General features: G+C 38.9%; 1 protein-coding gene across 5 annotated transcripts in view; it reads right to left on the bottom strand.

The window, feature by feature from the left end:
• Positions 1-26,862, bottom strand: part of FOXP2 (forkhead box P2) — a 555,287-nt gene that overhangs the window by 370,800 nt on the left and 157,625 nt on the right. For 4 of the 5 annotated variants that reach the window (XM_073328128.1, XM_073328131.1, XM_073328132.1 and 1 more), the window contains exon 3: positions 12,191-12,274. The gene's annotated coding sequence lies outside the window, so the exon portion shown is untranslated. Of the gene's footprint in view, positions 1-12,190; positions 12,275-26,571; positions 26,723-26,862 lie in introns of all 5 variants that reach the window. The other variant, XM_073328129.1, reaches the window with a different exon arrangement.

Raw genomic sequence — 26,862 nt, 5'->3', positions numbered from 1 at the left:
ACTTTTAGAAGCCTAAAATCTCCCGGTTTGGCTTTTGTAGCATCTGGGAGATAGAACCTAATTCTGAGAGACACCAGGCAAAAACGGGAGGGTTGGCAACCCTATTTATACCCCATGCAGCCATGAAGAGGCCCTCAATACAAGGATTGAGCTGGCAGCACTCACCCACTCATGCACTTGGCAAAAGGACCAGGTTCCCTCGTGATCCCTGTGGGCATTACACTAGCTGCTCCTCTTCCTTGAGAGGCTTCCCTCATCACCAGATTTGGCCAAGCTGGGATGTTGTTGTTTTTTTCCACCTTCCCTACAGCTGGTCTAGGACCCAATGGGCTGGAGTAGGGGGGTTAGGTTACAATGTTGTATATTAATACATAAAACTTGTGTCAGATGTCCAGTGCAGATACTCAGTCAGGAAGGGATTTGCTTATAAGAGAAAATGGATTGAAAAAGGGTTTGAAGGAAAGCATCCCTTATAGGAGCTGAGTAAGAGGAGTTAGGGGCTCCTACATCAAGATCAGCATGCAGCCAACACCCTGCATTGAACAATTTGTTGCTGAATATTCCCAGATATTATAGGTTAATATAGTTGCAACCTAATAAAACCACAACCATGGCCCTCCTGTCTTTCTTCCAGCATGGATGGAAAATATCAGCTGAGGTGCTTGTTCAATCCATTTTTTTTAAAAGCCATTTTTCAATTCTGAAATAATTGAAAAATTCTAATTAAATTATAAATAAAAGTATATACCATGTATAAGAGCTCTTATCATGGTATAAGACTCAGTGTCTCCCTCTTGGTACTGCTGCCAAAACTACTTGTCTTCATTTTGAGCTTTTTGCGATCATGCCTCATATTCTAAGGTAACTGCAAACAACTGAAAGTAGTACTTTCAGTAGTTACTGAAAGTAACTGTCACTTAACTATTTTGTGGCAATACTGACCTACAACAATGTAACTGAGAGGTTCAGAGCTTTAAACTCACTATTCAATTAAAGGGATCACATAGTTTCTCAAAGGCCACTGTGACAGGGTCAGGCCAGATGGCTACAGGAGAGTGACAGAAGGCAGATATATTAGCCCCAGGTTAAGAAGGTCCCTTTTCCCTGGGTAAGGTAACAGGGAAGGTTCCAGAACAATCAGGAACTTTCTGGAAACAATTAAGGCAGACAGGTTGATTAGAACACCTGCAGCCAGTCAAGAAGCTCTAGAATCATTTAAGACAGACAGGCTAATCAGGGCACCTGCGTTTTAAAAAGGAGCTCACTTCAGTTTGTGGGGTGCATGCAGGGAGCTGGGAGCAAGAGGCACAAGAAGCTGAGAGTGAGAAGGTGTACTACTGGTAGACTCAGAAGTACAAGCATTATCAGACATCAAGAGGAAGGTCCTGTGGTAAGAATAAAGAAGGTGTTGGGAGGAGGCCATGGGGAAGTAGCCCAGGGAGTTGTAGCTGTCATGCAGCTGTTACAGGAGCCACTGAGACAGCTGCAATCCACAGGGCCCTGGTCTGGAACCCGGAGTAGAGGGCAGGCCCGGGTTCCCTCCATCCCCCCAACTCCCTACTTGATACCAGAGGCATTGACCTGGACTGTGGGTTCCACAAGAGGGGAAAGTCTCTAGCCTGTTCCCCGATCCACTAGGTGGATCAGCAGAGACCGTGGGGATTGTTCTTCCTTTTCCCCATGCTGGCCAGTGATGAGGCTAACTGAGTGAATGGCAGATATGAGCCACGAAAGTGGCCAAACTGAGGGCTGCTGTGAACCTCTGAGGCAAGCAAATCCGCCAATAAGCACAGGACCCACCAAGGCAGAGGAGGAACTTTGTCACACCATCACAATTCTAGTTAGAGTACATATAACTCAGCAGAGGGAAGCTGGCTTGACTGAATTTCTGCAGGGAGAGATATCAGCACCAACTTCATAAATTACAGAAAAAGAAAAACTCCAACCAGGAGACACTCAGGGAAAGGTAATTCATCCAATTCCCCTGTCACACTTGAGAAGCAAAACCCATGCCACTGCACTTATTCCATGCTTTCAGTACCTAGTGTATTGTAAAACCTTCTCCCCAGCAGCAGTCAGACTGAGAGATGGAAAGCGGTGTCCTTCCTGAGCTCCCCAATTCTATTTCCTTCAGGCATGGTAAGGAAAATTTGTCCCTCAGTATGGGCAGACACCCAGTTTACAGGCTCTGATAGGATGACAATGTCTGTTGTATGAATTATCAAAATTCTCAGCCTGTGGCTTTAAATAGGAAATGAAGATCAAGACTTGTATGAATTACCAACATTCTCAGCCTGTGGCTTTAAATAGGAAATGAAGATCAAGACTTGAAAAAAGAATATTTGTCTAAAAATAGGGGGAAAAAAGCCTTTGACTGGGTTGAGTATTTTTTTAATTATTTACTGTAAAAATAAAATGGATTTGGCTGACTTTATGCCAAGAAATAAAAATGATATATGACAACAAAGCCAAAAGCAGTAGCAAGTGGAGATATGAGAAGTAATTTCTGCCTTGAAAGGGACAAGGAAGCAAAGATGATCACCATCTCTTCTCCACTGTGACATATTCATAGAATCCTTATTAAGAATTAGATAAGTTTATGATGGTTAGGTCCATCAGTGGCTGTTAGCCAAGATGGTCATGGCTTAAATCCCATCCTTCAGGTCTATGTACATTTCTGCTTGACAGAAGCTGGGACTGGAGAACAAGGGATAGATCACTCTATAATTGCCCTATTCTGTTCATTCCCTCTGAAGCATCTGGCATGGCCTATGCTGGAAGACAGGATACTGGGATAATGGACCATTGGCCTGACCCAGTTTGGTCATTCTTATGTCTACTCGAGAAGAAAATTTCTGGACATTAGAGAAAACTGACATAGGATAGTAAACTACTGATCATGTGTATTATACCTTCCTATCCAACCATTATCCGCCGATACATGTACCCACAATCTGACCAAAATAATAAAGAAGTTCAGCACCTTGTCAAGCTGCATATTCAACTTTAGAAATATAAGAATTTCCATATGCATTTCAACAACTTTAACAACATTAACAAGTTTATAGCAACTGTTCACTCAATTTCCCCCTTTAAATGTACTAAAAATGAGCTGAAATATCAGTCCATTTAACACCTACCATATTTAGCTGTTAAATATTCCCCTGATGCTCTCCAAAAATGAGGAAAGACGCTAATGAATGTCAGCAACTCTTTCTTAGCAAGAGAGAACCTATAAATATTGTAAAAGTGTTTTGTTTCCTGGGTTACATTATCTCCTTTGTACGCGCTCAGGTTTTGTCACCAAGTTATTCTTGAAAATCAACTAACTGCTGTCCAAATTGAAGCAGGGCAGAAAATTGAAGTGTGACAGAAAGATACCTTTACTTGCGGTTAAGCACCCCAAGACTGAAGGGTTATTGGAAAGACACGCTACTTTCTTATTGTAATGTACATAAGAACAGCCATACTGGGTTAGACCAAAGGTCCATCTAGCCCAGTATCCTGTCTTCTGACAGTAGCCAGTGCCAGGTGCCCCAGAGGGAATGAACAGAACAGGTAATCCCCTGTTGCCCATTCCCAGCTCCTGGCAAACAGGCATATATATATATATATATATATATATATATATATATATATATATATATATATATATATATATATATATATGTATATATGTATATATGTATATATGTATATATGGCATATATAGATCTAATCTCATAGAATCCCAATGAGTAAACAAGGATAAGGTCCTAATCCTATCACTGATTCACTGAGGTTCCAGTGCAGGTACACCATTTCACCCAGACTCTGTCAACTGCAGGATCAGAGCAACATAATGCACAGATCCAGCCTCTTCTTCTCTGGATGGCTCGGAATCAAATAAAGGGCTTCTTTAATCCTTCCTCTCCTAGGTTCTTGAAATACTGAACATTTAACTTTTAAATTGTTCATTGGATTGGTGTACTGCGATACAGAGCTTTTCACCTCTAAATCCCCAGTTCAAATCCAGTCTGCTTGGTAGCAACTGAAAGCTATTACCATCAGATAGTTGTTTTGTAGCCAACGTCCCAACAGAACTGCTGTGAAGCATCGTGCATTTGGCCAGACACCTGTTGCCACCACCATGACAGAAGCAACAGAGAGGCAAGATAGCTCTTCTTAGAGATTAGCTGATGCAAGGGACAGGACTACAGGCGGAGATGACTGGAATTTTTTCTCGAAAATATGACACAAGAAGAGGAAAAACTGACAGCACTGTTCAAATTTTTTTACCAGCTTTAGTCACAATATGATCTTGAAGTCCTCCACTGGTTCACTAGAAAGATGGTGTAACCTATACTGTCCCTGCCACTTATCACGCCAGCAGAACCTCACTGTTATGTACATCAGTTAACGGTAAAACTGGAAATCCCTTCTCAGTGTTTATTTCCAATTTACCAACTCTCAACTGTATGTTATTTTCAAATAACTCATTCACAACAGTAATTCTTCAAAACTAGCCAACATTACATTGTCATTGAGTACCACATAGTTTCTGGTATGAAACATTTGAATTTTCTGTTCAAAAATATAAATTATTCAGATGATTGTCTAACTCAAAATAAGTTCATTAGATTTTCTTAAAGTTTTCAAAAAAAAATCAAAGAAAACTGAGCAGAGAACAAACATTAAAAATGTCAGTTCAAAAAGAGTTTTTTCAATATTATTAATGTTTGAAAATGAAGGTTTAGAATGCAATTATCTTCACTTTTTCAAAAAAAATAATTTTAATTTAATTTATTATATTACACAATTTAGTGTCTGGATTTTATATAATTCATCATTTTAAACTAACCACAATATATCCTGGCCACCCCGCTCTCTGCTGGAGTCCAATTAGCTCCAATGAAATAACCAGTGCGAGCAAAGTGACCAAGATTCAGTGCAATCCAGATAAAGATTAGGAATACTCAATATTAAAGCTAATGTGCCATCACTCTTTTACTATTATATACTGGTTTATTTCGAAGACTAACTGGGGCATATTATAAAAGCTTTTCCACATTATATCTTTACCCAAGAGAAATTCTGTGAGTGCATTTGTTTATTCTTGACTGTACATTGTCTGTAACAATGGCTATCATCAATTTTTCTTTTACTGTATTGCATTACACAGTTTTAAAAAATACTACAATCCTATTGTAGCTGTTTATTTGTAAGTCACAAACTGCATTACTGTTTAAATAAATTCATAAAAAAGTTTTCTATAAAATACACCCACTTAGCACTATCCCACAGAATCAGTTTCCCAAAGAACGAGTTTACTGTTATTTAAACTTGAAGACTGTACAGTGTACTGTAAAAATATGTTCTTTTTATTAAATTCTAAAAAGCTAGTGATCCACACACTAAGTCTTATAGGCGCAATAAAAAAAAAATCAGCACAATACACTCCTTTGTTACAAAAAAAGAAAGAAAAATAAAGCATCTCTTAAGAAAAGTAACATTTGAAGCAAAATACAAATTCAGTTGGAGACTATGCTAAATGTTTCCAATTATTACAATTTTTGGTAAAAACATTAATATTTTAAGATCAAACACAGCAGACCCTTTTTCCTGGTATATTGTGCATAAAAAAACATTCCCGTCTGCTTCAACGCTTTGCCTTTTCCATGGGCTTAAACCTGTCAAATTATTCCATTTGATTTCAGAGAATTCTCATATGGCAATCTATTTTATTTACTTTATCTTCAATAAAATGGTTCAGTGAGCATTAGCAACTATGAGACACAAGTTTCAATCAGTCGTCTGGCAAAGGCGTCAATCTACATTAGACCTACTGTGCTGTGAGTTGCAGCTAGAAAGCTGGAGTAAGACAGGGCAACAGTGAATGAGCGAGCAAGGCCTAATAAAACAGCAATGAAGAGAAAGAAAATTCTCCCTAGACACTACAATACACTGCTTATACAATACGGGTGCCTAGTTCAACACACCAGTAGCTTCTTAATATAGCTGACAGCTAGAAAGGGGCTCCAGACTCTAACTTTATTTTACATGACAACTACAGTAATAGCCCTCTGTTCTCAAGCAGGCAACATTTAAAAACCTGTATTCCAGTCAGTTAAAAATTATGAATTTGTGTCAGACACAGCAAGGAGCCCTAAAAATATTTAAGAATTTAAGATATATATCATCTCTTCCATAACAGTTTTATACAATTACTGGGGCAACAGCATTTTTCAACATGCTTTCCCCTACAGATTTCTATGACATTTTAAATATAGCTATTGGATTAGATATAAACCACAAAATAATCAGTGTGTTTGAGCAACAACTCATTTCTGAAGATGATATCATTAAGGACTAACTCTAAAAATTGTATGGCATCACTCCTAGATGCCATGAAAATGTCTCCCAAAGCACAAACTTTGTAATAAGTGATGCAAGTTCACATTTGATATGGGCTGTAAAAAGCAGATTATTGTAATAGTGCTCTTTCCAGCAAATCAGACCATTAAGAATGTACTTAATGTTCAGTTGAATTGAAAAGCAGGCCAGTTAAAATCCATATTTTGCTGCTTTGTATAATCATAGCAAAAATTTACTACCTAGTAGTTCCAGGCCACAAATTTGATTTTATAAATGTAAACTACTTTTGATTTTGACAAAAGAAAGTTGCCTTCGCTTTAAGATTCCATTAAAAATGTTTCAGTAAGTTCCTAAAATATCAGTAATTTGCAGCTGACTATGATTATCTTGCACAGATAATTCAAAATGTTACAATAAATGGGTCCTTCTTTTATCTAAAAAAAATTCTAACAAAAAGTCAAGTATTGTTTTTATGTTGCTCTTCTTGCTTCGTAGCAATTAGAGTTTAGCCCACCCAATTATTTTTGGGGAAAGAAGTCCAACATTTTTCTTCTCGCATTATCCCTATTCCCCTCCCCTCAGATTATGCTGTTATCACAGCAATCACATTCTGGCCAGGAATGTGTAGCTTCCTCTAGGATATAGTTAATGCCACTCCATAAACCAGCTGGCAGACTTACTCATATAATCCCCTGGAGACCAAATGCTTCACACCTCTGTAATGCACCTGATGGCCAACAAACCATGAGTCCTTGCATAGCTTCCAAGTCCAGGTCTTTTGCAAGGGAACTATAAGCGATGTCCCTTCACCTCTGGACATGTCAATATTATACTGTTCATGCTGAAAATGTACAGACAGATAGTACTTGGTAAGTAAGGAGAGTCTAGAAATACAAAGAATACAAAATTGTATATGAGTTATACTGTTAGTTATGTAGTGTAATCAGTACGGTAGCTGAAATATAGTGCACTGCAACAGGAAATACCCCAATATAGAAAGTTCCTTAAGTTTTTTTCTCAACGCACCGTTTCTATGTAAAAGATCATGAAGCAGATGCAGCTGGATCCCAATGGTTCCTCCCGTTAAAACCAAAAGAAAGACTCACACGAGGGATGGCACAAATTTATTTAGAAAAGCTGAATCAGCTCCCAGGTCATGAATGGGTCACTGAAAGTACCAGCTGCCCTAACATTATAGGTCTTGAAGGAAGCCGCTCAGTAGGTCATTCACCCCAAAAAGGGCATTACAACTCTGAATGGAGAGGCTATTCAAGGAGAAAAATGCAGTTCCTAAAGCAAAGTGTCCCTTCTGGGTTGGTTTTCAATTACAGCACAAATTGGCATGAAAAAAAAATACACGGATACAGTAAGGCACTTTAGAGAACAAACAAAAAGATATGGGACATGTCCCAAAAAGCTTACAATCAAAATTCAAGTGCGAGATGGTAAAGTTGGGTTAACAAAGAGATGGTAGGATAAGGTTGAAGAAGGATTACAAGATGGTGATTATTCGTTTTAAGCACATGCACATCTTGGTGAGTCAATTAACCCTTTTTGTAAAGAAATCATCATTATTGCCTCAATTCTAATGAGAATTGTGTAAAAAGCAAGCCTGAAGGAGAGATTTGAATGAAGTGACTTTTTGCATCAGAATTGGAAGGGAATCCCATAAGCGAGAAACAGTGTGCAACAAAAGACAAATAGATCATTCCTGATGCAAACTCAGAACCTCATGCACACCAATGTTAGATATTCTACAGAGTGCAACACTATGCAATGCAGCCATAAGCATTTTTGTGGGAAGCCAGAGCTAGAAAACTAAGCCTTCAACTGTAACAGTTCTAAAGAAAGAATTATGTTCCTTTGGGATGAAGAGGGAAAATTGTGTAGCCACCCTGTTTTTTAAATCCAGTCTGAAAATTGAAAGGATTTTTTTCCAATTTTCCCCATTCTTGTCTAAATTTCAAAATTTTCCAACCAGATATGCTGTTTTCCAGTTAAGTGGTTTGTTCTAAGGCAGGCACTACAAGTAAAATGAAAATTTACCCCTAAGTAGGATGTCCTTCTGATGTACATCTATTTTATCAGTACAAAGAAACTGTGTTCTGTCCCTTAGACACTCCAGAAATGTAAATGGGATATGGAAGAACTTGCGTTCAAAATTTACCATTCTTTGCTTTTTGAAAAACCACCTTAGGCCCTCCCACATTAATGCAAGAAATAAACAACCTATTACTAGAAAAGCCAAATACATGTTGGCTTTCTGTACATAAAACATTTTTGTATTGATTGTATTTAACTGCAAATTATGGGCAAAAACAGACTGACCTCTGTTGGAAAGGAAACAGAATAATAGTTACTTTCATCCATATGTGGTAGGACTGCCTTAAAGTCCAGACATTTTGGAATTTAACAAAATTATATTGCCAAACTATTATAGGTACACAAGTCAGTATTATTGCTTTTCTGGCATTACTTGGTGCAGAACATGGTAAATCTCCAGAAAATCAGCCAATTTTTTTCTTTTTGCTGAAATAGCTGTTGTTGGCTGACCAGATTGTAACTGCAGCTTGCCAGTGTAACAAATATATTCCTACCATAAACAAACAGTTCTCCAGAATATGGGACATTAACTATGGAGAAATTGACTAATATGCCTCTCTGAAAGACACGTAGTTGGTAAATATAGAGAATTTTCCATCATCGCTTAGAAAGCAGAGAGTTTGATCTGCTTTGTGTCCTAAACTTTTCTGCACTGGATAGTATACACGGTAGCTTGAAAAAAAAACACAAAACCATTTTGTACATGCAGGACTACTTTTAAATATGTAACATATGCAGATTCCATATTTCTGTCCCATATATCCCAATCCTATGTCTATGTTCACTATAAAGTGATGCACACTATGTCCTGACCTACCTGACTGTTAAAGCTGCAATTAAAATAAAATGTCATTTCTTGTACTATTTACCACAGGTGATACTATCATATTTGCCTAGTCCTTTAGGCTTCAGCCCAGCACTTTATGCCACTGGGCATTGCTTGCCTGAATCAACAGGATGGGGACAGAGGGAAAGAAAGGAATTTCTCCCCCTTACCAGCCAATGGGTGAAGAGAGCAACAATGGCAGCACTGTCCCATTTTAACCATCACTGTGGAGACCAGTAGCACCAACTTGACTGACTAGCTGATCTTCAAAAGAGGCAGACTCCAACACTAAAAGGAGGGGTGACATCACTTGCTGCTACCCCCAGTTGGATGAGTGCCATGTGACTAGATATGGTGTTCCATGGGCCACCTTGTCACTATAGTCACCATAAGACCAAGACAGACATCCTGTCTTTTACCTCCTTCCTGTGCTTCTAAAGCTTTTCCCCACTCACCTGTCCTCTCATTCATCGAAGCAGGATTCAGGATGTCTGTTTTATTCACCATAGATTCAGGGTTGGGTCGCGGTACGACTGCAAGGTGGAGTTGATTGTGGAAGTAGTGATGGGAACGTTGATGCTGTGGCTCCCGTTACTGAGTTTAATGGTGTGTATTTGTATCAGGATCTTCATTATTATGTTTGCTTCAGTTTGTTCATGAGCTTCTAGTCAGTTTTTCACCCCCCTCCTTTAATCATGTCATTACAGTTTCTAGGTTTGCCAGACTGAGGGTGGCCACTAGTTATTACAGAGGAATCAATGAATGGGCCAATTAGCATAGGGGGGTGTATCCAAGAGCTCCCAAAACTGGTGAGTTTGGGAACAGGAGAGGAAGTATTGTCCAGTGGTTAGGGCACTAGCCTAGGACTTGGTGAACCTGATTTCAAGTCCCTGATCTGCCTCAGACTTCCCGTGTGACCTTGGACAAGTCACTTAAGTCTCTCTATGCCTCAGTGCCCTGCCTATAAAATGAATGAATAGCACTTCCATACCTTACAGGGGTGTTGAGAGGATACATACACATTAAGCAGAGTGTGAGGTGCACTGATACTAAGTGCCACAGATAGAAGGAACAGGATATCACTCCTCCCACAGATTTCAGAAGAATCAAATCACCACAGAAAAGTGATGTGTGTGCTTACATATAGAAGTTGAAGGTTCCTAATACTAGTGTATATATACTAGTGGGCCTATTTCCTTTAATAGTGCCTTGGCAAGGTGTGCCAGGGTGAGACCAAGAGGTGCAATGGGGAGGGAGTTACAGAAGGTCCTATTGGAGTCAAATTGTAAGGGCTCCTTTCTATCAGGCACCAGTTGCTGTTTGTTTGGTATCTATAAATAAATTTCTTAGTCAACTAGAAAAATTACCATGTATGTGTCTTCCTTTCACTGTGTCTACAGCAATACATACGCAATTGAAACACAGAATATTTTTAAAGAATTCCTTGTGGCAGTTCCAGACGTAGGTAATTTTGAAAAAAACATGGGGGGTTTCATAATCTATCATTTGTATACCAATTCCCTCTGAATGCTTTCCCAGATCTACCTATCTTAGGGTCCTTATCTGGCCGCCATTACTGTAAGTACTGAAGTGCCTCACAACCTTCAATGTATATGCCCTTCCAGGACTCTTCTGAGGCAGGGAAGTACTATTATCCCCATTTTACAAGTGGGGAACTGAAGCGCACAGAGATCAATGGACAGATTTTAAAGGTAGTTAGGTACCTGAAGATGCAGATAAGCACTTTCAAAAATCCCACTAGGCACCTAACACGCAATGATAATCCCACTAGACACCTACCTGAATATTTTAGGCCCCTAAAATATCTTAGAAACTGTCCCTAAGTGATTTGCTCTATAGCTAACCATGGAATTGAATGTGGGTCTCCTAACCCCCAGGCTAGTGCCGTAACTGCTGGACCCTCTGTCTGAGGCAGCTCAAGAGCACTAGTGCACAGAGTACATGAATCTCACAATCAGAACATGTGAACTCATGGTCCTTGAGTTCAAGGAGTAGTGTCTGTTCCCAAATGAACATAGGGCATAGGTATTTCAACAAAGTAGAGGTGTCCAAGCACAGGGATTCATTGTATTCACATACTAAAAATGTTTTAAAATATATATTTTAGTATAAAAGATTTTTCTGACCAAGACAGTTTAATTATCTTGTTGCTCAAGTGGCTGGTGTCATGAAGCCATACAGTGAAACTCAACTTTAACCTCTCAATACCCAAGAGTATGCCATCAAATTTTAAAAGAGAAAATAACTGTCTTAAATTTGAATGTATCATTTTGTTGGGATTTAGTGCACGCTAAACATTCTTTATTTAAAACAAAACTAAACCAATTGTACAATTCCACAAGTGTTACTACACAAAGACACATAGTAAATGCGATGTGTAATGAAAACATCTAGTATAAAATAATATATTACATTTTGATAGAAATATCATAGAAATACAAAAGAATAATTTTATTTTTCAGCTTCTTCCACAAAAGCTATAGGACAAATGACCCAGCTTTTATAACTGAAGCATCACTGTGGTTATTACTGCCAAAAAATCATAAGTGATTCTTAATTTCTCTTAACCACATTCAAGTCTTCTTCAATCTTCCAAATGAATTGCTGGAAGATTTACATTTTGCAACTGAGTTTTGTGGAAGGGGCTGAAAAATGAGGAAAAGGAGAAGGAAATGGGATATGAGGAGTGGGAAAGAGGGAGGCCATCCTTCCCTTACTGCCAGACCTGCTAACTCCTCTTGCTCTACAGTCTAGTCTTACAAGTAGTAATACATCTCTGTGAATAACAGGAAGCAGCATGGTTAAACCAGGGACAGTGATGGTACAGGGGAAAAAATGCTACAAGCAACATCATTTATAGATTTTCAGTGCTTGAACTGTACTCACCTCCTTCTTCCAGGCCTTAAAAAGATATCCTTATTTCAACCTTGAACTGGAGTGCTGTCTGAGATCAATTCCAGCATCACTGGCCTGATAAAAAAAAAGAAACTATTTGTAGCTAATATTTATTTATCTATTATACGCAAAATTCCCCGATTTACTTTATCGCATTCCATAATTAGTTCCAAATTTCCATGTGGTGATTAGTAAGTAAGATCCTTAGCTGGAGTAAACCAACCTAGCTGCATTGACTTCAGTGAAGTGGGGCTGACCTATATCAGCTGAGGATCTGGATCATTAACTGTGTATCTCTTTCAGAAGCCATATCCTGAAGCCTTCTAATGTATGCACCTCTCATTCTATTGAATGTCTTTAATCAACAATTTTTAAAATATAATGCAAGGTAGCCTTTTGGATCAAGTCATAACTTCTATTATGTCAATACACATTTGTACATTATTAAAAATGTATTGACCAATGCACAGTCCAATACATTGTACAATACTGTACAATGCACATGTACTGTGCCATATTCACTAAATCAATGATAGAAACACTTAAATCATTTTTAATATGCACAGTATCTGCCGTTGTAAGTTACATTTTCAAGGCATTAATCTATATTATAAAAGACAGTTTAAAAAAGAAAGGAAATTTTAAATTATAAAAATTTAAAACAAAAAAGAGAACACAAGAAAACATTCCTTTCCTTACTGAAACTCAGTTCCACCTCTTGAGTAAGACAATCCCCGCAATGGAAAAAACGAGAGAGCCTTAACTACAGTAGCACTACTGGATGCCATTATAATTAACAAGAACATGCAAAATAAATTAATAGTTATGTTTTATAATCATGTCAAAGTGAAATGAGCCCATGAAGAGGCCTCAGTACTTAAGTGATCTCATTAGCCAATTTTTATGTGCTATTTTATATTACCACTCATACAGCTGAAGGTTGTTTGAAGTGTTGTTGTAGCCATGTTGGTCCCAGGATATTAGAGAGACCAGGTGGGTGAGGTAATATCTTTTACACAGCTGAAGGTTGTATTTTGTCACTATATCAATGGACCTGAATTTTAAACAATCAGTCCCAGGCATTTTTTGTGTTTTTTAAACTCCCATAAAAAGAGCACAGTAACATAGATGCAAAGAACTATCACTAGTGTTTCGTAAACATCAGCAACACATCTCTCTTTTCTGTGGGTTCTTTGGAAGGGACTGCAATGGATTCCCCCCACTTTGGCATGTGAAAAGATTAGCCTGTAAGCAGTCATTAGAAGGGATGCAGCAAAGGTGGTACAAGCAGTAAGGAGAAGTTACTTATGTTACAGTAACTTGAATTCTTTGGGATGTTCTGTCCCTATGGGTGTTTTGTCCCTATGACACTTCCAAGCAGTAACTCAACAACAAGGTGGATGCTGAGGAGACAAGTCCATGATGGTTTGGAGGACTGCATCACCAAAGGTAGTATAATCCCTCCAAGCAGGAAAGATGACATAATGCAAAAGTGTGAATGGAAGATCAAGGTGCAATCCTACAGATTTCTGATATGGGAATGGTCTTTCAGTAGAGGTATAGATATGGACTGAGCTCTAGTAGAGTGTGCTGGCACTCTATGAGGGGGCTTCATCCCAGAGGATTTATAACAGGTTAAAATGCAGCCAGAAAACTACTGTGATAGTCTTTGAGTAGATTGCCCCTGTATCTGCTCTGCAAATGATACAAACAATCTAGGAAAGGCCCTGAAGGTCTTAGTCCTGAAGGTTAAAGTAGAGGGTGAAAGCCCTTCTGACAACTAGTGTGCATAAACTGTTTTCCTCTCTGGAGACACGAGACTTTGAGTAGACCACTGGAAGATGGATCTCTTGATTAATATGGTATTCTGAAGAGACCTTAGGGAGGAACCAAGGATGGTGATGCATTGTAACCCTATCTCTATAGAAGGCAGTACATCCGGTCTGCCAGGAGCGTACCGAACTCTCCCATCCATCTATAGCTGAAGTGATAGCTATGAGCAACTAAGTCTTGAGGGAGAGAAGAGAACCAGGCAGCCATTGGTTCAAACAGAAGTTTCCTGAGGGCACTGAGAACCAAATTAAGGTCCCCACTGGGGGGGGGCAAGTTCCAGACAGGGGGAAACAAATTGTGTAAGTCCTTAAGGAATCTGGCCATAGTAGGGTGGGCAAAAACTGAGAAACCTTCGATGGGTGAGCAGAAGGCTGTAATAGCAGCCATACGTACTCTGATTGAGCTCACTGATAGACCTTGTATCTTTAATTCTAACATGCAATCTAGGATTTTGGAGAACAGAACTTCTGATGCTTGAGCAAAGTGAAGAAAATCACCCGGAATAGAAGCATTTCTACTTTTGAAGGTAAATTTTGGGAGTGCTAAGTTTCCTGCTACACAAGAGAACTGACTGAACCTTATCCAAACAGGTTAGCTCCATGTTCCATCTAGGAACCATCTAGGAACCATGCTCTCAGGTTCAAGGAGGAGGGGGTGGGCCAGATCAGGGTCCCAGTTGTTCTGTGATAGGAGATCCTTCTTGAGAGGAAGGTGGAGAGGCGCTGCCACAGAGAGGTGAAAGAGGTTCAAGTACCACACTTTTTTTGGCCAGGATGGTGCTATGAAGATAATTCTTGATCTTTCCCATAACAATTTGAGGAAGGTCTTTAGAATCACAAGTAGAGGCAGGTAAGCCTGTAATTGGGTATGGGGCCATGGTATTATCAGGGCATCTCCCAATGAGTTGCAGCTGTATCCTCCCTTGGAGCAGAAAAGGTGACATTTCATGTTGTTTGGGGTAGCAAAGAGATCTGCTTCTGGGAAACCCCTTGGCTTTGTAGATGCTGTGGAAAACAGACTCATTGAACTCCCATTTGTGGTCCTGATGGAAGTTTCTGTTCAGGGAGTCAGCAATTGTATTCTGGAATCCTAGATGATAAACTGCTGAGATAAACTAGTTAGTGACTCTGCGCATAAGGACTGGGATCTTGCTTTGCCCTGTCTGTTGATATAATATATTGCTACTCTGTTGTCCAGCATTACCCTGATGGACAGGCCCTGTATGGTGTGAAGGAAGTGATGGCAATCATATCAAACTGCTCTCATTTCTATGATACTGATATGGAGCATGACCTCTTATGCAGACCAGCTGCCCTGGGCTGCAGCCCCTTGGAGGTGAACCCCCATATCATAAGAGAAGTGACTGTTGTGAGGATCTTTCAGGATGGAGGATATGAGCCCTTGCAGCCCTTCAGTGGGTTCTTCTACCCCCTGAGAGAGACCAGAACTTTCTGGGTACTGTGATGCATTTGGAGATATGGATCTCTTTGGAGTGTATGCAGTCCTTAGCAATATGTGAAGACACGTGAGGAGCAGTCTTGCATGTGGCATGATGAACACAGCCTCCATGTGGCCCAAGAGTTCTAGGAATGCCCTTGCACTTTTTTGCAGGCTGTGTTGTATTGTCGAGAATAGACTGCACAGAATGGAGAATGTGTCTTTCGAGAGATAGGCTCTAGCACTTAGGGAGTCTAGAGTGGCTCTGATAAAGTCTATTCTTTAAACTGGGGTCCATGTAGACTTCTTCCAATTGATGTGAAAGCCCAGGGACTGAAACAGAGCTAGAGGTTGCCAACTGGACCTCTAGAGCTGATCGACCTCTGAGGAGCCAATTGTCCAGGTATGAGAATACTGCTATGTCCCATTAATTTAAATGAGCCACTACTGCTGAGAGAAGCTTCATAAAGACTCTCAGAGCTGTGAAGAGCCCAGACGGAAGGACTCCATGCTGGTAGTCTTTCTGAGCCAACGGTAAAAGAGAGGAAATGCTGAGGGGATAGCCACATGAAAGGAGGCATCCTGGAGGTCGAGGGTGATGAACCAGTCTCCCGGATCTAAAAATGGGATTATAGTGGTTTTCTCATTAATGTAGTACATATTAACTGGATTAAAAATTGGCTAACTGATAGGCCTCAAAATGTAACTGTTAACTGGTTCTAGTGGGGTCCTACAGGGATCTGTTCTTGGCCCTATGTTATTTTAAATTGTTATCAAGGACCTGCATGAAAACATAAAACACTGATAAAGTTTGCAGATAACAGAAAAATTGGGGGAGTGATAAATAATGAAGAGGACAGGTCACTGATTCAGAATGATCTAGAGTACCTGGTAAACTGAGTTCAAGCAAACCACACACATTTTAATACAGCTGAATGTAAATGTATACATCTGGAAACGAAGAGCATAGGCAAAACTTATAGGATGGGGAACTCTATCTTGGGAAGCAGTGACTCTGAAAAAGATTTGGGGGTCATGGTGGATAATCAGCCGAACAGGTGCTCCCAGTGTGATGGCATGGCCAAAAAGGACTATTGCAATCCTTGGATGCACGAACAGTGGAATTTCAAGTAGAAACAGAGAGATTATTTTACTGCTGTATCTGGCACTGGTGTGACCACTGCTGGGATACTGAGTCCAGTTCTGGTGCCCACAATTCAGAAGGACATTGATAAATCGACAAGGATTCAGACAAGAGCCTGAAGAATGATTAAAGGATTAGAAAACATGACTTAGTAATAGATTCAAGGAGTTCAATCTATTTAGCTTAACAAACAGAATGTTAAGGGGTTGACTTGATTACAGTCCACAAGTACCTACATGGAGAACAAATATTTAATAATGGGCTCTTCAGTCTGGCAGAGAAAGGTATAACACCAGCCAATGGCTGGAAGTAGAAGCTCAACAAATTCAGACTGGAAAAAAGGCATTGATTTTTAATAGTAAGGGTAATTAACCATTGGAACAATTTACCCGAAGTTGTAATAGATTCTCCATCACTTGCAATGTTTAAATCAAGATTGGATGTTTTCAGACAAACAGTCAGCAAAGGATCATACATTGTGATACAAAGATCTGATTCAGTAATGATAAAAACATTGTGGGGTATTATCCCCTCAAAATAAGCTTTGTCATATATTTTTCATATGTTATCATTTGCTCCTTTGAAATGTAAACAGCCAACCTAATATGCACATACCTGTACATCAAGGAAAACAGTATATGCCACTTTTGTTAATTTGCTAGTGGTTTGGGTGAGGATTTCTCAGTGTGTCTGCTTGACAAAGTGAGGATTTGAGTTGAGATAAGATAAATAAGATAAGATAAATACAGATGCAATTCTGTACATATTTATTTAAAGATTTAGCATCTGTAATCTACCCATATAGTCAAGAAATTCATTCTCTCTCTTTTTGGTAGTATGAGGCCTAATGCTAACTGCAATCAGAGAGACTTCCAACACTTTCACACTAGCAGCTGTGTGTTGTGAAACCAAAATGCTATGCAGGAGCGCTATCAAACCATTCAAAAAAATATACAGTATAACTCCAGCTGTACTGGTTTTCCACACAAATCATTTGCAACACCAAAATCAGATTTAAAAAAAACCCCACATTTGTAGTATATGTACATACGTAATCACACAACCTTTTATGAAGAAGAAAACCTGAATAAGTATTTTTTTCTTTTCCAAGTGTACATGCATAAGAGCAGTTATATTATTTTTATTATTTCCATGTGGATGTAGTAACTGTCTGTTCTACAGCTACTTTTCCCTTAGTTGGTTTCAATGAGGATGAGTTTCTGTTTGAATGTAGCCCTTAAAATAAGAACCTTGGACAATTATTATCATTATTATCATTATTAATTATTATTATTATTATTTGTATTACTGCAGTGGCTAAGAGCCCCCCTTATGGACCAGGACCCCATTGTGCTAGGTGCTGTACACACCCGGAATCAAAAGCTGGTGACATATGCTTCATAATTCAAATATGTCTGTTGCCTTTCCAACTAGACTGTATGAAGTTCCAACCATTACCTATATTAATTTGAGGAGGAACTATCTCATACAATAATTCAAGACTTGCACTCCATTTGACATTGTCCAATATGTAAAGATTGATTAATTGTGATTTTAGGGTAAATGCAAAGGTGGGGACTTCTACAAGTTTTAATAAAACTTTTCAACAATCCCACACTGTTTGTCGTAATGAACTCTTTACACCACCACCCTTCCCAACAAAAATTTTACTGATGTAGCTCCAACAATAGAAGACAAAATAGAGAGAGTAAACCATGCACTTTAAGTTTCAAAAGAACAAAAACCAGTTATTCATAAAGAAACATTTGGCAGGAATGAATTTAGCTTATTTAATAGTTAAAAAAAATAACTTCTGAACAAAATGAGGGGCACAAGTTAATCAGCCATGTATGCAGATTCTCATTTCTGCATTAACTCGCATAATAAATGAGTAAAGCAATTCCCACAGCAACCTCCTTCGCCATAAGATGAACATGGCATCCATGAAATACAGATCATCTTCCATAAGAAATTCACAAATCAAAATATAATGGGAATGTGTGGAGCTTTTACACTTTAAAAGCCATAAATTTTCCAGGATACAGACATTTTCCTATTTCTTATGCTCATTTTGTGACTTTCTTCTGTCAATCAATCAAATTTATTTGAATGAACTGGCCTTCATGCAAACACCTCAGGACACTGTACAAATTCAGTATAAAAATAAATACAATAAAATATTAATAGGCTAAGCTACACATTTTTGCTTTCCAAATATTAACATTTATTAAAAAATGAGGGATAACTGAACAATATTGGCAAAAGCAGCGTAGTAGGTCAAACTTTCATCAGCAAAAGTATATGACATGAATATCTCTCTCCAATTACATCATTCGCTTTGCTTGTTGCAGCGCAGCTAAATTATAACTTCTTAAAATTTAATGAATAATATCCCATGAAAAGTCCATCCATGTTCCTGGACCTGATCCAATGAAGTGGAGTCTTTACTTAGACGTCAATGGCCACTGGACTGGGACTCACATGAATAGTTATTTAAAACATGGGGGAAATTAATATTTTCCCATTGTCCATATTCAATTTCCTTGTTTGTCTAAAGCATCTGAATGCCTGTTTAAGCTCTCACCCATAGTCCACAATGCACACATGTAGAACAGGATTTTTTTCCCTCCAAATCAGGCATATCAAATGCACATAGACTCACATATAAGTTTCACAGGAAATTCATCTTGTAATATTTTTTTTAATGAATTAATCTTTTAGTTTCCAGATCTCAGTGAGCCATGAACAAAGGTCGCACCTTGTAGGAGACTTAGAGAGATATTTTTTTTTATTACAGCAACCAAAATGTTCATGTCACTATGGTTACATGATGATATCTTTTAACTATTTTGTTTATGGTTTGTTTGGGTTTTTTGGCTGAGTAGTCAAATCTCCTTGTTCCCTGAAATTCTCTATAGCATTTCGCATTCATTGTAGTGGCACTTACTGATGACGGCAGAGCTGAAAAACAGCTGTCTCCCCATCCTAACCTCTCAACCAACTACCAATTACTTTTGCAGATGTTTGTACTTTTTTTCTCCCCCAAAGACCAAACGGAAAGAGAAACAAATGCCACCATGTTGTTCTTTATCTGAAACAGTTCCTGAATCCAACTATAAATACCATACTGTAAATATTGCTGGAAGTTATTTATTTACTACTTATACAGCCTCAGTAGAGTGCTAGGTACGTCACTGATATCCTGCGGAATATTTATGATGTTGTAAATGTTTCTGACCCAAACTCCCCAAAACAACATGTTCCAAAGCTCTTTGCTATATTAATAATAATTATACAACAGCATAATACACAGTTATAAATACACGGTTTAAAATGATTCAAGACATGACAAAAGGTGACATGTATTTCAAAACTTAAAATATTCCCCCATACCTTGCTCCAAAAAGAGAACAAAATATAAAACAAATGAATATTGTCACAATAGTGGGAAGATCTCTAAAAAGGGATTACATTACAGTGAATAAATTTCAAACTGTACTACCAAACCACCAGACATGTATGGAGTGAAAATGTTACTTAAGAAACTTATCTCTGTTCCCAGTTTTCAGTTTAATAATAACTCTATTAGAACTGGGAAAATTCTCTGATTAAGATTTAGAGAGAACAGCACATAAGAAATGGTAATGGACGGAGCATGTAGAGGGACAAAAAGGACAAAAGAGGAGAAAGAAAGCAAGGAGTGGAGGCCAGGTTTTAGATAGGTGTCACCAGCAGCTAGGACAAAAAGAAAAATGAAGAGATGTGGGTGAGTTAAGTTCAGTGACAGTGGGAATAATGGAATTAGTAAGGAAGGATGAAGTACCTGAGAACAAAAAAGCGGGAGGGAAGGACGACTAACAAATAATGGAGGGGAAAGAGGAATACATGGGGTTACAACAAAATGGAAAGAGGGAGAGATAAACAGGGTGAGAAGGGCAAGCAGCAATGTGCCGATGTCACAGGTAAAAACAAAGAGATTAAAGTTATGCTCATGTCACTGCTGATGTTATGAAGCATTTATTTAAATCCATCTCCTGTTGCCCTAGTCTCTGGTGCAACAAGGGCCTTGGGGGAAGTTTCTGCCATCAGCTGCAGGCAAAGGCCGCATAGGGCAGCAGTTGGATTCAGCGCCTAAGAGCTTTATCTAACTCCAGCTCCTGCTGTCCTTGATGTAAAGCTAGCCGAGCTTTCCAATGAAATACAAAACAGCTATGTTGTGTACTGCTGCTATCCTTATATTAAAAGCTGTCAGATATAGCACAAAGGGCAGCTTTAGAGTTATTAACAGAGTTTCTATCAAATTATATTAAGGGTGAGATTTTCAAGAGAGCTCAGCATTGGCCTAACTCTGCTCTCCATGATGTCAATGGTAAAAATCTCATTGATTTCAATGGAAACAGAGTTAGCTGAGTGCTGAGCACTTTTGAAAATCCTATGCTTTATGGAGCGCTTTGCAGACTCCAGAATCTGGATTTTTGCTGTTTATCCAGGTATGCCACACTCTCACCCACCTTTATTAATGGCATTTTCGAATGAAAAAGTAATAAATAATTCGGGTTAAAGCCGGCTTGTCTGACTCAGGCAAAGAATCTTGGTGACTCTGTTGACTATTAATAAGGCTATTTGACTTATCTGACTCAGGAAAGCAAGGTTTGGAATTTAAAATCTAATATTCAAAACGTTCTGTAAGATACTTTCTAGGAGTCAAAGAAATCTATTAAATACAAAAAAGCTATTAAATTACAATGAAAGTTGTGCCCTTGAATAACCCTAACTCTGCATACTCTCACAGCTTCCCAAGCACAATAAAGATCTGGCCACATCCAGCAGATTTTGCACTCTATTTTTCCAGGGGTCTTCACTAGTAAGCAATTATAGTGACAGTTAAATCTGTTCAGTTACACCTTCTGAAGTATGGGTGCTTATCTCAACCTTACCCAAAATACTAAGTTCTTCCTCTCCCTGTTTTTGTACCTTATCCTCTCACTGTCCCTGATGCTATAAATTACTTCTCTACCATCAGATTCCGTATCTCATCCATTTATTCTTTCTTCCAGTTACCTTATACATACACCATACCAGGGCCTCATGTCATTTCCTGTTCCTCTCAATCACTGAGCAAACATGCACCTTTTATTGATATACCCACCTTTGAGTTGTCACATTCCAGCTAGGTCATACAGTCTTTGCTGACCATAGACTAATTGACTTGCAGAGACAAATTTAAAGAAAGGTCTCATTTGTAAAAGTCAGTCAATCTTTGACCCAAAAAATTATGAAAAATTTTGTTTTCTCTTTTGAAAGACTAAATTCAATCATTAACGTGTAAAATAGATTTTATTCCAAAATAAGTGCTAATCTCAATGCAACCTGAACTATGGAACTGCTAGATCACCTCCATAATATATGTGAAGAAGATCAGAAGTACTATCATATGGTGACTTACATTGTTCAACGGTAATTCACTCAATCGAACTACCATATAATGTGAAAATACAGTTTTGCAGTTTTGCCCAGTAGTTAAAAATACTTCTTTCAGTATACTTAAATAAGTTAGATACCTCCTTTATGAAGCTTTTCCTTTCCCCAGTGCAAAACTTCTAAGGTGTAAGAAGACAAACAACATTATCAGGAAATATATTCATTTCAGTTTTTTATATTTTTATTCTCAACTTGTGCCACAGTGTTCTGTTTAAATACTTAGATGGAAAGAAAAAACTCTAAAGTTGAAGTTAAGAAACTGAAAAAAACTTTTGTAAGCCAGTGGCAATAATGGACTATACATCCTTTTTTTCTGCTTCTGAGTAGATATGTAGCAAATTGTGTTTCAGTTTAAGATTATTTTTTCTCTTCAGTCTCGTTCCAGGAGAAGTATTCTGCCATGAGGTTGGAAGATTTCTATTACTGCCCTATAGGTAGCAGCACCCATGCATTCAGTCTCCCCAAAAGAACCAAAAGCCAGAAACTAGGCTTTTGAAAAAGGTGAAGATATTTAATGGGAACGGGAAATGGAGAACAAAAAAAATGAGATTGCACATGAAATAAAAGGTAGGTGATGTTGGTAAGCCAAAAGTGCAAGTTAAAGCTGGAGGTGTGGAATCAAACTTGCTTGTACAAGGATACGAGAAATCTTTTCAGCACCTTTTCTGCTACGTTTGCCAGCAGCAACTCAATGCTTCAAAAGCTGAAAGCTCTCTCCAATCTTTACTTATCTCCGACCAGGCTGCTTCTGTACAGTAGCATATTTAACTGCTCTTTATCCCTCAAAATAAAGCACCAAATAAACATCTTCTGCTAGTCATTCCATACAATATTTTTATCTTAATGATCCTGATTTTTATCTTAATGATCCTGATTTTACTGATATTTTCCAACTTTGTACTGAATGTGCATGTACAGAATGATAAATGTGATGGGTGTTAAATAAAATTATTAAACTCTTAGCATGATCTGATTAACTCTACAGTGAAACCCAATTTTCTGCCTAGACACAATTAGAAATGTAGACACACAAGAACTTCTGAAACAGGATCTGCTGCCTGGTTATGATTCTCCTGATATTTCTCAAACTTAGAGGATCATTTCTGAGCTGATGGTGCTAAGGTTGCCACTTGTCCGAGTTTTACCCAGACAGTCCAGTTTTTGGCTTCTGTGTCTGAGTAAAATTTAGAGTTGCCATTTGCCTGGTTTTCGACCAAAAAGTCCAGTCAAAAGGGGATCTGGCAGTGTCTGGTCAGATATACTGACCAGACATCAAAAGCCCGGTTACCACTGGGGTCACCTCCTACCTGCAAGCAGGCTCCTTGTCTGGCTGCAGCAGCTCCTGTCCCAGCACTTGAGCAGAAGGAGCCCAGATCTGGGTGGAGGGAGAGAGGTGAAGACTATCCAGCAAGCAACAGGAGAAAAGAGTAAAGAGAACAAGTAGAGCCTTGGGGAAAGAGGCTGAGTAAGGGGTAGGGCCTTAGGAGTCCGGTTACTAGCAGTTAGAAAGGTGGCAACCCTAGATGCAATCAAGTAATATATTTGCAAAACCTGCAGCTCTGTGCTGCATATATGTCTAATGCATAAAGAAGAGTATCTCCACCAGATAGTCTTCACAATGTCTTCAAACTCTAGGCAATTTGGGAGCATAACAAATCTTAGAAAACACAAACAAACAAACTCCTTCCACTAACACATTCTGCTGAGGCACAATGCACAGACACACTCATGAAGTAAAGCATGGTAGGCATGGACAGACCAACACAATCATACAGCCGGGAAAGAGTTATGCCAAAATGTACTAGCTATAACTGCAATTTGAAAGTGTCTGAACCTAACAAGGTGGAATATTTAGAAAAAGGTTAAAATAAAGTAATCAGAGGCATTGGCCTTTATATGTTTTACTTAAGATTAGGGCTGTCGATTAATTGCAGTTAACTCACATGATTAACTCAAAAATATTAACTGCGATTAAAAAAATTAGTCGCAATTAATTGCACTGTTAAACAATAGAATACCAATTGAAATTTATTAAATATTCCTGGATGTTTTTCTACATTTTCAAGTATATTGACTTCTATTACAAACACAGAATACAAAGTGTATGGTGCTCACTTTATATTATTATTTTTATTACAAATATTTGCACTGTAAAAATGATAAAAGAAATGCTATTTTTCAATTCACCTCATACAAGTACTGTAGTGCAATCTCTTTATCGTGAAAGTGTAATTTACAAATGCAGATTTTTTTTCTTAGATAACTGCACTCAAAAACAAAACAATGTAAAACTTTAGAACCTACAAGTCCACTCAGTCCTACTTCTTGTTCAGCCAATCGCTAAGACAAACAAGTTTGTTTACATTTATGGGAGATACTTCTGACTGCTTCTTATTTACAATGTCACCTGAAGGTGAGAACAGGCATTTGCATGGCATTTTTGTTGCCGGTGTTGCAAGGTATTTGCGTGCCAGATATGCTAAACATTCATGTGCCCCTTCATGCTTCGGCCACCATTCCAGAGGACATGCTTCCATGCTGATGATGCTTGTTAATAAAAATAACGCGTTAATTAAATTTGTGACTGAACTCCTTGGAGGAGAATTGTACGTCTCCTGTTCTGTTTTACTTGCATTCTGCCATATATTTCATGTTATAGCAGTCTTGGATGATGACCCAGCGCATGTTCATTTTAAAAACACTTTCACAGCAGATTTGACAAACCTCAAAGATGGTACCAATGTGAGATTTCTAGGGACAGATACAGCACCAAGGTTTAAGAATCTGAAGTGCCTTCCAAAATCTAAGGATGAGGTGTGGAGAATGCTTTCAGATATCTTAAAAGAGCAACAATGTGGAAACTACAGAACCCGAACCTCCAAAAAAGAAAATCAACCTTCTGCTGGTGGCATCTGACTCAGATGATGAAAATGAACATGCGTCAGCCCATTCTGCTTTGGATCATTATTGAGCAGAACCTATCATCACCATGGACGCATGTCTTTTGGAATGGTGGTTGAAGCATGAAGGGACATATGAATCTTTAGCACATCTGGCACATAAATATCTTGCAATGTCGGCTACAACAGTGAATCATAGAATCATAGAATCATAGAATATCAGGGTTGGAAGGGACCCCAGAAGGTCATCTAGTCCAACCCCCTGCTCAAAGCAGGACCAATTCCCAGTTAAATCATCCCAGCCAGGGCTTTGTCAAGCCTGACCTTAAAAACCTCTAAGGAAGGAGATTCTACCACCTCCCTAGGTAACGCATTCCAGTGTTTCACCACCCTCTTAGTGAAAAAGTTTTTCCTAATATCCAATCTAAACCTCCCCCACTGCAACTTGAGACCATTACTCCTCGTTCTGTCATCTGCTACCATTGAGAACAGTCTAGAGCCATCCTCTTTGGAACCCCCTTTCAGGTAGTTGAAAGCATCTATCAAATCCCCCCTCATTCTTCTCTTCTGCAGGCTAAACAATCCCAGCTCCCTCAGCCTCTCCTCATAAGTCATGTGTTCTAGACCCCTAATCATTTTTGTTGCCCTTCGCTGGACTCTCTCCAATTTATCCACATCCTTCTTGAAGTGTGGGGCCAAAACTGGACACAGTACTCCAGATGAGGCCTCACCAATGTCGAATAGAGGGGAACGATCATGTCCCTCGATCTGCTCGCTATGCCCCTACTTATACATCCCAAAATGCCATTGGCCTTCTTGGCAACAAGGGCACACTGCTGACTCATATCCAGCTTCTCGTCCACTGTCACCCCTAGGTCCTTTTCCGCAGAACTGCTGCCTAGCCATTCGGTCCCTAGTCTGTAGCTGTGCATTGGGTTCTTCCGTCCTAAGTGCAGGACCCTGCACTTATCCTTATTGAACCTCATCGGATTTCTTTTGGCCCAATCCTCCAATTTGTCTAGGTCCTTCTGTATCCTATCCCTCCCCTCCAGCGTATCTACCACTCCTCCCAGTTTAGTATCATCCGCAAATTTGCTGAGAGTGCAATCCACACCATCCTCCAGATCATTTATGAAGATATTGAACAAAACTGGCCCCAGGACCGACCCTTGGGGCACTCCACTTGATACCGGCTGCCAACTAGATATGGAGCCATTGATCACTACCCGTTGAGCCCGACAATCTAGCCAGCTTTCTACCCACCTTGTAGTGCATTCATCCAGCCCATACTTCCTTAACTTGCTGACAAGAATACTGTGGGAGACTGTGTCAAAAGCTTTGCTAAAGTCAAGAAACAATACATCCACTGCTTTCCCTTCATCCACAGAACCAGTAATCTCATCATAAAAGGCGATTAGATTAGTCAGGCATGACCTTCCCTAAAGTGCCATGTGAATGCCTGTTCTCACTTTCAGGTGATATTGTAAACAAGACGTGTGCAGCATTATCTCCTGCAAATTGTAACCTACTTAAGATTTCTCAACAACAAAAGGTTAAACATTTAGAAAATTTTGCACCTGGTAGTAAGCTTCTCTTTCTTTCTTTCTTTTTCTTTCTTTCTTTCTTTCAATACAGACATTTGTGTTGAGAGTCCTACTGACGCTTCTCGAGGGACACCACTGAGCCTATCCTCCATCTCTGCCAGATATCTACATGACCTCCACTCTCCTGCAGCATGTCAGAATGTACAGTAAAGAGAAGAGTAAAACATTAACCAGTTTTATTTATTTACTTATTCATTTAAACAAACTTCTCTGGTTACTCATCTCATTCCCATAAACCAATTTTATTACATCCATTCATATCTA

This window comes from Lepidochelys kempii, chromosome 1 (assembly GCF_965140265.1).
Source record: "Lepidochelys kempii isolate rLepKem1 chromosome 1, rLepKem1.hap2, whole genome shotgun sequence".
Taxonomy (NCBI): domain Eukaryota; kingdom Metazoa; phylum Chordata; order Testudines; family Cheloniidae; genus Lepidochelys; species Lepidochelys kempii.
The sequence above is the reverse complement of the archived record's forward strand: the minus strand, read 5'-3'. Positions and strand labels throughout refer to the sequence as shown.